Consider the following 12,777-nt stretch of genomic DNA (forward strand, 5'->3'; position numbering starts at 1 on the left):
CCAACACCCGACTAGCATTGAAAAGGAAAGAGGAACCAACAATCAGACTAGGAGGGAGTATTAAGGTGCATGTCCCAATGGCCTCCACATGTGAACTAATCTGGTTTCTTAATAGATTGAAAGTTCACTGCCCACTGGTTTCCTTAGGTCTGTTATACCCTGCAAGGTATTCGAAACATGGATTGTAGTTCCAGAATCAATCCACCATGTATTATGATTAACATTAACCGTATTAGATTCATAACAAACAAACGCATGAAAATTACCTTTCTTCTTTAGCCAAGCCTTAAACTTAATGCAGTCTATCTTCATGTGTCCCTTCTTTTTAAAGAAGAAACACGTAGACTCCTTCTTAATGGCTGGCTCAGCTGAAATATTTCCCTTTCCCTTATCTTTAGTGTGACCCTTTTGCCTCATTGAAGAAGAAGCAATCATAAGGTTCACCTTTTCACCTTCCTCCATTAAAAATCTGCCCTCCTCTTGAACACACATGGCCATAAGTTCATTAATTGACCATTTATCTTTATGTGTGTTGTAAGAGATCTTAAAAGGATCATATTTTGGAGGAAAAGTGCACAAAATAAAGTGCACAAGGAAAGTGTCAGACATGGTAACTTCCAAGGTCTTAAGTTGAGCTGCAATATCCCTAATGCGCATGATATAATCACGCACACCTTTAGTCTCGGTGAGCCTCAAATATGAAAACTTCGTTATTAAGGTACTAGCAATAGCTTTATCAGAAGTTGCAAACTGCTCACTGATGGCCTTAATTAGATCTCTAACTTTAGTATGCTGATTGACAGAACCACGGATACTAGCATACATTCTGGTCTTTATGAACATAATGGAGAGGCGATTAGATTTCTCCAACTTTTCATAAAGATCAATTACTTCTTTAGTGCTTTCTTTAGTTACTTTAGGTGGTTCATCTTTCCAAATAGCATAATCAAAATCTAACCAACCCAACTGCAATAGCATTCTCTCTTTCCAGACCTTATAGTTATCACCATTTAATTCAGGATGTCAAATTTAACATCAGTAGAACTCCATGGTAAAATTACTGGAAATATAATGAATAACAATCTTATTACCAAAGTTGAGACTTTAAAATTTATCATATTTTACCAATGTAAATCATGCACAAATATGAATCTAGAGACATAAAAAGTTGCCTCTGGCCTAAAGTTCTACTCAACTAAATACATATAAATTTTAACTTTATGACAATACTATCAAATCATATACATCTCTTAACTCTTGTGGGTAGATTAAGAAACAAGATTTAATATATCGTCTTAATTAGTCATACAAATACATACAACAAGATTCTTGTGGGTAAGTCTCATTATATTACATACGACTAATCACAAATAATGTCTAGTTTCCACATGTGATTCCAAAATAAAATTTCAATTAATTAGAGATGCTGTGTGATACGTGTCATTTATATGATGTTTTATACCTCATTTTACACGCATTTCAGAGCTCATTTGTGTAGTTTATGCTACTATTTCCCCCATTTCCGTCTACTTCCGTATTTTTGTACATTATTGCAGAAATGTGAAGAATTCAGCGGAAATTAAGCTAAATCCGTCCCAATGTATCTTGCATTGCATTTGACGTGAAGTATTCACTTAAGGAACGAGCTCGGTGCGCATTTCAAGGCCCAAAAGACAAATCCACGAGATGTTAGAAGTCAAATATCAGCTACTTCAGTCGATCGACCAATGCTTTCAGTCGATCGACCAACCCACGGGTTCCAGAAGCTACTGTACACTGCATCTCAGTCGATCGACCGCCATGCTTGGTCGATCGACTAAGCCGCTACTTCAGACGAGAATTAAAAGATCGAGGAACTTGAAGCCCATTGTATTTTTAGGTTTTGGAAATAAGAGTTACGTTGTATTCTATATAACGTAAGCTAGGTTTTGAGAATAAGCATCCAGTTACATCGAAGTTTTACATTCAGTTTTTATCAGTTTTAGAATATCAAATAATTAGGGTTCGGGATATTGTTTCGCATTGGATTTTCGTTCGTGTTTTTAATCATTCCGTTACAATTCTTCTGCAATTTCGGTATTCCCTTATTCTTATTTCAGTTCATCTTTATTGCATTGATAGTATAGAAATTGCTAGTTAGTTTCCAAGGCCAATTATCGTTTATGTTATTCGCTTATTTAATCGTTGCGAGCATGAACTCAGTAGGTTATTTCGTTTATATTGTTGTTGTTTCTACTATAGTCATGAGTAGCTAAATTGCTTGTGCTAGGATGTAGGGGAACTGTAGGATTAGGCGGCGTAGAATTAATATGGACTGAAATCGCGTGTCAATCGATCGACTGCCATACCTGGTCGATCGACTGACCACGTGAGGTGTTACCTTCGTTTTAATTGTTTTATTTCTATATTCGACGAATCAAGTGCACACGACTAGTTGAATGTTTAAGATTCGACTGACCCATTAGATCGAAAGATAGGGACAGTTGTTAGATCATCAATTAAAATGACTAAACTATGCTGAGATCGAAAGATAGGTAAAGTTTAGATTATTAGTCACTTTTCAGGACGAAAGTCAGTATTAGTGATATTAGGGACTTATAGCGAGATCGAAAGATGCTATCTGTTGAGAGTGGACCGAGAGGACCTCTTGTTTTCCCGCCTCATGTGTTTGATTTAGACCTACTTAGTATGCTGCCGCCGAAACTATAGTGAACCGACCATCCTTGCACCCTTTTTATTATCTGTTTTATCCGTTTATTTAGTTTATTGTCTTTTATTGCCTTTAGCTATAGACCAAATCAATTCAACCCCCACATTCGTTACCCTAGACTAGAATTAGACAATTATTAATTACATTCGCCTCCCTGTGGTTCGACCCTGTTACCACTAGCTTTTGTTAGTTTTAATAGGTTTTATAAATCTTATTTTTGGTACTCACAACGACGGGTATCAAATTTTGGCGCCGTTGCCGTGGAGGAAATTGTTCTAATTTTTAGTTGTTTTATTTTTAGTCTTTTCTTAGTTTAAGGGACTTCTGTTCCTTAAACTCTTCTTACATTCTTCCTGTAGTTTCTTCTTATGCGCAGGTCACATGGTGGTGAACTACTACCATTCCATCCAGAGATTGAGAGAACCTTGTGCGCAAAGAGGAGATTGTTTCAAGACCAACAGTTAGAGGAAGAGTCTGGTTCTCATTCTAGCTTTTACGAGAACGAGCTGTTCGAGGAGGATCCACCCTCATCTCCAGTTTCTACTTCATCAGCTGAGACCGTTACATCTCCAGATCTTCCAGTCATGGCTGAGGAAGCAAGTATAGCCAGTCGCTCAGAGCCAACAACTGAGAATCTCTACAAGGGATTCGCGTTACCAGGGGAGGCACGGAAATTCGAGCCAAAGCCTTCCTATATCAATTTGGTTGAGAGAAACCAATTCGGGGGAGCTGCAATTGAAGATGCAGCCAAGCACATGGAAATATTCATCTATTATTGCTGCTCCATGTCCCCACCAGCCGGCGTGACCCCAGACCAGGTGAAGGAGACCATGTTTATATTCTCTCTTCGTGATGCTGCGAGAGAGTGGTATAGAGACCTGGATCGAGCTGCTCACGGGATCACCGACTGGAATTCTTTGGCCTTGGCATTTTACAAGAAGTATTTTTCAGCCTCGAAGACGAATGCCATTAGAGCTCAGATCACGAGCTTTAAACAGGGGCCTGATGAGAACTTTCATGAAGTATGGGTCCGTTTTAAGAAGCTAGAGCGAACCATTCCGCACCATGGGTTCGAGAAGTGGAGTCTATGCAATCAGTTCTATAATGGGCTGTACGACGATCAGAGAGCTATCCTGGATGCTGCAGCTAGTGGCATATTCCAGGAGAATATGGGAGAGACTAAGGGGTGGAAGATCATTGATGATTTGGCCACCCATAAGGCTGAGTATGGAAATTCCAGAGGGAATCAAAGGAGGAGTGCTGAATCCCCTTCTGTAGCTGCATTAGAGGCTCTCACGGCGAGGTTCGACAAATATGAGTTGGGAGGAGCTTCAAAAGAAGGGATGTACCATGTTAATGATGTTTCAGACGGTCCTTTCGTCTGCAGAAGATGTGGAGCTGAGGGACATGTTTCGGAAAATTGTCCTAGTCCCTTCGAGTCTTGTGCTGCCTTTCAACATTATAGGCAGACAAATACCTACTATGAGCCGAATGTACATCCTAACTAGAGGTGGAGTAGCCAGAATGTCCTAAATCCAACACCACCTCCACAGCAGCAGCAGCAACAGCCTTATGTGCCCCCTCATAAGCAGCAGCCATATCAAAAGCCCCCGTATGTTCCTCAACAGCAGCAACAATCCCAAAATTCTGATTTTGCCAAGTTGAAGAACTTATTGCTGAAGGAGTCCCAAGCTAGAGAGGCCGGGATGAAGATGCTAGAGAGCCAAATTGCTCAATTGGCTAGCAAGAATACAACTTGAGCTCCGGAACACTTACCGACTCAAACTGATCAAAAGGAGACCCTTAATGCCATTACTTTGCGGAGTGGGTCCACCCTGGAGGGGCCTGCTATGGTTGAGGATATCCCTGAAAAAAATGAGGCGGAACCGAGTCAAAACAAAGCTGGAACGAGCAAAGGAAAGAAAAAGGCGTCTACCAGGTATGTCAGTCGATCGACTGACATACCCAGTCGATCGACCAGTCCTCGTGTTACAGGAGCTTCTGGTACTGTTGGAGCCAGTCGATCGACTGACCAACCTGGTCGATCGACTGGAACCGCTGCTGAGGGTGAGCAATTTCGTCCTCCAATGCCCGATAACTTGAGGGATCACTTGTTTCGGGGTACGACGGTCCCGAAAATATTGGGGCAAGACCCGAGTGCTGATGGGTTAGTCCCGGTTCCGAAATACGACCCAAAGTCGATCAATGGTTCCCATTTGAGACGGTCTGAAGAGGGGTCAAGCTTCAACAAGGAAAAGGTGGTGGACTTTCAGCCTAAGTCCACGGATGCCGGCATGCGAGATTTAGAGGAGAGGGCTAAGTTACTTCTTACTGTTGGGAAATGTGTCCTCAACAATAGTGCGATCATATGATTTAAATATCATTATTAAATCTCATTTTAAAGAATACAATTGGGAAGTATTTTTACTGTCAACTGGTCAACATATATCGGTAATGATTGGCTGACTAGAGTTTGACATTACTTTTCGTGCGACGGTGGTGATCAGTTGACCCCCTAGGTCATATCTATAGGGCAACACTCTTAATTGATCATTTAATTAATCGTATAATGTTACGAGTTAATTAAATTACTTGAAAATTGACGGACGATTTTGGAAGTAAAATTTACGTATCAAATTGAAATGTGATTAAATGAGATACGGTCCGAGTAATCAAATTGTATTATTACTCGGATGAAATTATTGTTTAAACAAACAATTGAATTTGAATGAATTATTATAAATATAATTTATAAATTGGTAAAATATTTTTGCACAAGTAATTATGTATTACTAAGTCGATTTTTGTATATGACGTATTTTTATTAATACGTTGATTTTTAATATGTTAAAAATACATAACAAGTTTATGTTTCATATGACATGTGACATATTGACAATTGACAAAAATAAAATGGATTTCATGTTATCCATATGGACCGAGATATTGGACATAATTAACATATTCTTATAATGTTAATTAGATTAGTGGAAGATGTAATCATTCTTTTTACAACTAGGCATGCATACCTAGTGCTTCTTGTGGAAGAGCACCTAGCCCATGCATTGGCCTTCCTCTTCCTCCCAACCGGTTTCACCTAGAAAAGAACAAGAGTTCTTTTGCTTATTTTTGATTATTATTCACCATATGAAATGAATGTGTGAGTGATATTATTATTCATTCATCTCAAAAACCTAAGTTTTAGAAAGAGAAAATAATCTTCCACTCTCCTCTCCTCTAACCGGTTTTAGAGAGCCAAAATACCAAATTATTTTGGGTCATTTTTCACAAGATTAATATTGTACTAGTTCATGTAATATTAATTTTATTAAGAGTAAGCTTTGGGTATTATTCCTAAGGAGAGATCCTACACTTGGATCTTGTTTCTTCCATTAAAGGAAAGCTCAAGAACAAAAGAAAAGGAGATTTCTTTTGTGCCCATAAAACCGAAACATCCATTGTAAGAACATGATTTCTTCTCTATTTTGTTTATTTGTTTGCATGCATAAAATCCATCTTTAATTTTATGACAAATTAATTTATAACATATATGAGTATGTTTATGTATATAGATCTACATTTCCTTCACTTACAGCCCCCTATCCGGAGAGACTAGTGCCGACGAAGGAACAGGTATCTTTCAATAAATTTGAAAAAGTTATTCGTAGCTTGAATGTACACGTTCCTTTCCTTGAGTTAGTCAATCAAGTGCCTGCTTACACTAAATTCATGAAACAACTCTTGTCTAAGAAAAAGTCACTTGAAACTGTGCATACTGTAGCACTCACTGAGGAGTCATGCTCCTATTTAACCCATACTACACCCCATAAATTAACTGACCCAAGTAGCTTTTCCGTTCCTTGCAATATTGGTACCTTCTCAATTGAGAAGGCACTATGTGACCTAAGAGCCAGCATTAGCGTCATGCCTTTGAGTCTAGCTAGGAAGCTGAAATTGACTAGGTTTGCAGTCACCGATATGATAGTACAGATGGCTGATCGTTCTGCGGTCCAGTCAATAGGAGTCTTAGAGGACATCCCTGTGCAAATAGGGAAGTTTTTCTTCCGTGTTGACTTCGTTGTGCTTGATATGCCCGAAGATGCACACATACCTATTATACTAGGTAGACCATTTCTGCACACTGTTGGTGCAGTTATAGATGTAGGTTCAGGAACTTTGACCTTCAAAGTGGGAAAGCATTCTATTGTCTTTGCCCAGACGGCTAAGAAGAAAGACCCCATGTGGCCTGTCACTTGTAATACGGTTTCTGAAAAGAAATCGTACTTCGTGCTTCCTGATATGCCTATTTCTGTTCCTACTCCTGTTGTGACACCTCCGCCCCAGATTAGGAGCAAATTGGAGGAAGATTCGTCTGTTTTACAAATTGCAGGAGCTGGTTTGGGGAAGGAGGAGCCGCATGTTGCTTCAGCTGCGAAGGAGCCAATCGTCTCAAGAGGTGGCTTAGGATGCCTTAGCTATGGCACTGATGAGGAGCTTGAAGATGAGCCAGTCAGAGTAAGGGAGTCCGACTTGGACTTTGATGAGCCGGAAGAGGTCATTGATTGGGGAGATAATGAAAGTGTTGATCCGTTGAGCTCTACGGACGTGGAAGCTAAGAAGGGTGCAGCTGAGAAGATGAGCACCGTTGAGGCTACCTCTAGTAGCCAGGAGCCGACCAAGTGGGCCATTCCATGGCCATTCTTGATCAACTATTAGTTGATCGCGTGCTTTACAAACAATTTTTATTGCTTTTAGACTCTTTCTTTTTATCGCTTTGTGTGCGCGAGACTTCGCATTTAATTACTTTGCTTAGGGTTTTTCAGCACTTTAGACTTTACTTTGGGTTTTGCGCAATTTTGGGCGCGTATTATTGTGCACTTGCAGGTTTTTAGACCTCATTAGCTCAAGTAATTGAGCAAATACGAAGAAATCTGAAGTTACAGCAGTGTTTTCAGTCGATCGACTGGCACCATTGGTCGATCGACTGGTCTGCAGTTTCCAGGAGCTACTGTTCCTTTCACCCTGGTTGATCGACTGGGTGATGTGGCGATCGATCACTGTGCACTGCTGTACCTGTTCACGACCTCTCCCCTGTTGTGTTTGGTCGGTTTGCGGAATGGAGGGAGTTTTCTACTCCACCTTATCTTCCGTCATTATTTATTTCTTCTATTTTTCTCAATTATGCACATAATATCGCTTCTTTATTGCTTTCTCGATGTTATGCGTGGTACTTTGTTTGTCTTTTCAGGTATCTATTGGTAGCACTGCTGGCTACTGAAACCTCCTAGCTCACGCTGGTTTGGGGAGGTTTCCTTTGCTGCGCTTAAAGTATTGTGAGTTACTTGTCTTTACTTCATGTCTTATTTAGTTAATTTTATCGCAAATTCCCGTTTCTCGTTTATTTCATTAAATGATTTTGCACAATGGGGACATTGTGCGATTTGGTTTGGGGAAGGGTTTTGCGTCGCATTTCATTTGCTTGCATTCACGTTTACATTTTTGTCTTGCATTGTTGTTTATTTCTTTATATATATACAAAAATCCAAAAAATTGAAAAATTTCAAAAATTTCAAAAAATTGCACGTTTATTTTAGCATATAGGTTGAGTCGGAACGATAGTATTTCCATGATGACATTGCATTTGCAGCTGTTTTTGCCTAAGCCTTGCTAATTAACATGTTATTAGTAGAATCATATATGCATATCTACGAGTTTTCGTTAAATTATTTGCTGCACTTGAGACTTAACTTAGATTTTTGGCAAACTACTTATATTTTCTGAGATTTAGAGCTTATAACTGGTGACATTCATGACTAGTTTATCTAGGAATGTGAGTAGTACTCCTTATGAGACATGTTTCCTTAATTTGCATAATTATGAACTTAATCTACTTAATACCTGTATGCATTCGGTTTGTGGTTTGTTGACACATGTGGTAGAGGTTTCCCTTTTCTTATTATGCCCATAAGCTCCACACTGCCAAAAAAAGCCTTTTTGTCCCATTACTACATCCTACACTTAGCCTGCCTTTGTCAAGCTAGTAGTCTATGTTCTTGGGATTGTTACTTAGTTTTTGGTGGCATATGCTCTTATTGAGATTTAGTTGGATAAAAAGAATGAAGAGAAAAAAAAATAGAAAAGAAAAAAGATATGAAAAATGATTCGAAAAAAGAAGAAAAAGAAAGTTCTGTACTGTTCAAAGCAGTCGATCGACTGCCCATTTTGGTCGATCGACTGATGTCCGAGAAAGAAAGAGAAGAAAATCAATTCGCATGATTCAAGCCTTTATCTTATGGCGATTTTTGCTCCCATGCTGCATTTATATCTTATGGGGAGTTAGTTGATTTAGTATTATGGAGATTTGTGAATTTTGTGCTTGATAATTAGCACCCGTCTTCATTTTGAGCAAGAAGTTGGATATTGTCGCACGGTTCCGTTTTGGTTCTAGCTTGATCACCTGTACCTCCACTTTCCCATATATGTTTTGCCTCTTCTTACCCATACCTCACATTTCCATATATATATATATATATATATATATATATATATATATATATATATATACCTCGGCATGTGTCATGGTCATTTGTTGGTTGGAATGCATATGTACGGTCATAGAGATTACTTTCATATTTTATTGCAGGCATGTTCTTATAGGTCGTAGTTTAGGTGAGAGTCTCTACAAAATGAATTCTTTCTATCCTCTTATATATTCACCTGTGCTTATGTGTGATATGAGCGACCCGTGAGAGTCCAATTTGATAAGTCTCTATAGTTGACGGTACAACAGTTTTTAACGACTTCATAACTCGTTTGCATGATTCGCATTGCTAATTGATTGTTAGTTATTGCATTAAAATGGTTTAGGCTTTACAGTTTGCAATTCGCTCTGAGATTGAACTCGTTCCATTAGGTCATTAGATCGAGTCTGGTTCTTGCTTGGGGACAAGCAAGGGTTTGTTTTGGGGAAGTTTGATGCGTGTCATTTATATGATGTTTTATACCTCATTGTACACGCATTTCAGAGCTCATTTGTGTAGTTTATGCTACTATTTCCCCCATTTCCGTCTACTTCCGTATTTTTGTACATTATTGCAGAAATGTGAAGAATTCAGCGGAAATTAAGCTAAATTCGTCCCCGGGTATCTTGCATTGCATTTGACGTGAAGTATTCACTTAAGAAACGAGCTCGGTGCACATTTCAAGGCTCAAAAGACAAATCCACGAGATGTTAGAAGTCAAATATCAGCTACTTCGGTCGATCGACCACTGCCTTCAGTCGATCGACCAACCCACGGGTTCCAGAAGCTACTGTACACTGCATCTCAGTCGATCGACCGCCATGCTTGGTCGATCGACCAAGCCGCTACGTCAGATGAGAATTAAAAGATCGAGGAACTTGAAGCCCATTGTATTTTTAGGTTTTGGAAATAAGAGTTACGTTGTATTCTATATAACGTAAGCTAGGTTTTGAGAATAAGCATCCAGTTACATCGAAGTTTTACATTCAGTTTTTATCAGTTTTAGAATATCAAATAATTAGGGTTCGGGATATTGTTTCGCATTGGATTTTCGTTCGTGTTTTTAATCATTCCGTTACAATTCTTCTGCAATTTCGGTATTCCCTTATTCTTATTTCAGTTCATATTTATTGCATTGATAGTATAGAAATTGCTAGTTAGTTTCCAAGGCCAATTATCGTTTATGTTATTCGCTTATTTAATCGTTGCAAGCATGAACTCAGTAGGTTATTTCGTTTATATTGTTGTTGTTTCTACTATAGTCATGAGTAGCTAAATTGCTTGTGCTAGGATGTAGGGGAACTGTAGGATTAGGCGGCGTAGAATTAATATGGACTGAAATCGCGTGTCAGTCGATCGACTGCCATACCTGGTCGATCGACTGACCACGTGAGGTGTTACCTTCGTTTTAATTGTTTTATTTCTATATTCGACGAATCGAGTGTACACGACTAGTTGAATGTTTAAGATTCGACTGACCCATTAGATCAAAAGATAGGGACAGTTGTTAGATCATCAATTAAAATGACTAAACTATGCTGAGATCGAAAGATAGGTAAAGTTTAGATTATTAGTCACTTTTCAGGACGAAAGTCAGTATTAGTGATATTAGGGACTTATAGCGAGATCGAAAGATGCTATCTGTTGAGAGTGGACCAAGAGGACCTCTTGTTTTCCCGCCTCATGTGTTTGATTTAGACCTACTTAGTATGCTGCCGCCGAAACTATAGTGAACCGACCATCCTTGCACCCTTTTTATTATCTGTTTTATCCGTTTATTTAGTTTATTGTCTTTTATTGCCTTTAGCTATAGACCAAATCAATTCAACTCCCACATTCGTTACCCTAGACTAGAATTAGACAATTATTAATTACATTCGCCTCCCTGTGGTTCGACCCTGTTACCACTAGCTTTTGTTAGTTTTAATAGGTTTTATAAATCTTATTTTTGGTACTCACAACGACGGGTATCACTGTGGCTAAACTCTAACTAATAAAATTTTGAATCACTTGACATTAACTTTAATTTATATACAAATAACTGAATGTATATAAAAAAACTTAATGACCAAAATCATACTCAGTCTAAATCATCATATAAACTTACGACTATACACAAACTAATATAAGTTCATGTATATAGAATGGTAATACTCTGGATTTTAATAGTTCCAAAACCGTAATGAGTCTAGCAGAGTCCAACATCAATAATATAGCATGTAGAGTTCTCAAGCACAATATTTTTTTTGGGTGTAAATCGGGGTGTCCACCGTCGACAACCGTGTATAATCCTCTCGCCGCAGGTGCTCCCACGAAGAGGTAAACGACTGGCCAAAGAGTTTGCTCCATTCTCATGGGCAGAGATCGAACCCCTAACCTCATGGTTAAGGGATGAGGTGAGCAACCACCACGCCAAACACATTTGGTTAGTTCTCAAGCACAATATAAACAATGGATTTCATGCTCAAAGAACAAAAGAATAAACAAATTTTCCTTTATGCCAACATAAAATATAGGCGAAAGGTTTATGAAAACCTATAAGTCATGATAACTTTGGTAAAAGAAATGGAATATGGAAGTTTCTAGTTAAATTACTAGTGAAACTACATTACTCCCTCCGATCCAGACCAAAGGTAACATTGACTTTTTGGCACTATTTATGGTCGTAGGGAATATCAAATTTTTATAATTTTTAATAATGTGTAACTAAAGATATTTACGTTGCAAAACGTGACTCGACAAGTGTGAAAAAGTCAATGTTACCTTTGGTCTGGATCGGAGGGAGTATTTATTTGGCTTTAAGCATAGCTGTGAACATTAAGGCCAAACCAACAAGACAAATATTAGCGCAGTATCCCTAAAGTCAGATTCATTAGTTAAAACAAGACTAGTCTCAATTTTCAACCAACGTATGCGATGAAACTGTAACACCCGCTAATAAGGGTGAACAAGGGTTGACAGATTTAAGCAAGGCAGAGGCGATTACTCGCTCTGATACCAACTGTAAATTTTATAGTCTAAAATAACATGTTCTGATCTCATAATGAACATGTATAAACTAAATGCAGAAGCGATAAAAGAGATCGATTAGTTACCTCCAGCAATTGCTTGAAATTATTGATTCGTCTTAATGAATAACCTAATTCCTTATGCCCCAAATCTGACTTTGTTTCTAAACCCTCAGCCTCACAATTTAGATGGTGTATTTTCTTAATGAGGTAGACTTAGTGAACCTTAATCAGAATAAATATGTTCCCCTTATATAGACTCTTGCCATCAAAGAGTCAACGGGACAGTTTCCTAAATTGTGAGTGGTAACTTATGGGAGACAATAGTGAAAACAAAATTCAAGGTAAATTACACCATACAATGGATGAACTTAATTTCCATAAAATAACTTAATTAAATATTAATTTAATACTTATTTATTTTATGGAAATATCTTACAATTTCTTCCCTTTCCTTCCATCATTTAGGTTCTGTTCTTTTGGACTGAAACTTATTTGATCTGAACTGAACTTATAGGATCTGAACTGAACTGAACTG

General features: G+C 38.3%; 1 non-coding gene across 1 annotated transcript; it reads right to left on the reverse strand.

The window, feature by feature from the left end:
• Positions 1-3,675: 3,675 nt before the first annotated feature.
• LOC141616137 (small nucleolar RNA R71) lies at positions 3,676-3,782 on the reverse strand. The gene has a single exon (XR_012530506.1). It is a non-coding gene; the product is annotated as a small nucleolar RNA R71 (small nucleolar RNA).
• Between the last annotated feature and the right edge of the window lie 8,995 nt (positions 3,783-12,777).

Source organism: Silene latifolia, chromosome 11 (genome assembly GCF_048544455.1).
Source record: "Silene latifolia isolate original U9 population chromosome 11, ASM4854445v1, whole genome shotgun sequence".
Taxonomy (NCBI): Eukaryota; Viridiplantae; Streptophyta; class Magnoliopsida; order Caryophyllales; family Caryophyllaceae; genus Silene; species Silene latifolia.